Below are 1,449 nucleotides of genomic sequence, written 5' to 3'. Positions count from 1 at the left end.
TCTTTCCTTGATAGCCAAGTTATTAATTTTTAAAATCAAATCTTTTTTTTTTTAAAATTGTTTTCAAATCATATCTTTTCCATCATATCTTTTTTAAAACCATGACTTTTTCAATCAAATCTTTTTAATCACATCTTTTTCAAAACGGTTTTTAATCATATCTTTTTGATTTCTAATTTCAAATCTTTTTCAAAAATTACTTGATCTCTTTCTCACTCTTGTTTTTCGAAAATCAAATTAAAGTTTTTCAAAATGTTTTTAAAAATCTTTTTAATTAATTTTCGAAAATTCTCTTCCCCTCTTCTCACATCCTTCTATTTACGGAGTACCACTCCTCCTCAATGCACAATTCGAACTCTATCTCACTAAAGTTCGAATTCTCTACTTCTTCCTCCTACTTTTCTTTTCCTCTGACACCTCAAGGAATCTCTATACTGTGACATAAAGGATTCCATATTTTCTTGTTCTCTTCTCTTTCATATGAGCAGGAACAAAGACAAAGGCATTCTTGTTGAAGCTGATCCTGAACCTGAAAGGACCTTGAAGCGAAAGCTAAGAGAAGCTAAGGCACAACTCTCTGCAGAGGACCTAGCAGAAATCTTCAAAGAAGAAGAACCCATGGCAGCCGAAAACAACAACAATGCCAACAATGCAAGGAAGGTGCTTGGTGACTTTACTGCACCTACTCCCGACTTCTATGGGACAAGCATCTCTATCCCTGCCATTGGAGCAAACAACTTTGAGCTTAAGCCTCAATTAGTTTCTCCAATGCAACAGAATTGCAAGTTTCATGGACTTCCATTGGAAGATCCTCATCAGTTTTTGGCTGAGTTCTTGCAAATCTGTGACACTGTCAAGACTAATGGGGTTGACCCTGAGGTCTACAGACTTATGCTATTCCCTTTTGCTGTAAGAGACAGAGCTAGGACATGGTTGGACTCACAACCTAAAGAAAGCCTGGACTCATGGGAAAAGCTAGTCAATGCCTTCTTGGCAAAGTTCTTTCCACCTCAAAAATTGAGTAAGCTTAGAGTGGAAGTCCAAACCTTCAGACAGAAGGATGGAGAATCCCTCTATGAAGCTTGGGAAAGATACACACAATTGATCAGAAAATGTCCTTCTGACATGCTTTCTGAATGGAGCATCATAGGTATTTTCTATGATGGTCTCTCTGAACTATCCAAGATGTCTTTGGATAGCTCTGCTGGAGGATCTCTTCATCTGAAGAAGACGCCTACAGAAGCTCAAGAGCTAATTGAAATGGTTGCAAATAACCAATTCATGTACACTTCTGAAAGGAATCCTGTGAACAATGGGACAAATCAGAAGAAAGGAGTTCTTGAGATTGATACTCTGAATGCCATTCTGGCTCAGAATAAAATATTGACTCAACCAGTCAATCTGATCTCTCAAAGTCTGTCTGGAATGCAAAATGCACCAAGCAGTACT

The 1,449-nt window shown here is 37.6% G+C and overlaps 1 non-coding gene across 1 annotated transcript; it reads right to left on the bottom strand.

Moving 5' to 3' along the window:
• Positions 1 to 1,023: 1,023 nt before the first annotated feature.
• On the bottom strand, positions 1,024 to 1,131 carry LOC130972137 (small nucleolar RNA R71). Its single transcript, XR_009083333.1, has one exon. It is a non-coding gene; the product is annotated as a small nucleolar RNA R71 (small nucleolar RNA).
• Between the last annotated feature and the right edge of the window lie 318 nt (positions 1,132 to 1,449).

The sequence above is a fragment of the Arachis stenosperma genome, chromosome 3 (genome assembly GCF_014773155.1).
Source record: "Arachis stenosperma cultivar V10309 chromosome 3, arast.V10309.gnm1.PFL2, whole genome shotgun sequence".
NCBI lineage: Eukaryota > Viridiplantae > Streptophyta > Magnoliopsida > Fabales > Fabaceae > Arachis > Arachis stenosperma.
The sequence above is the reverse complement of the archived record's forward strand: the minus strand, read 5'-3'. Positions and strand labels throughout refer to the sequence as shown.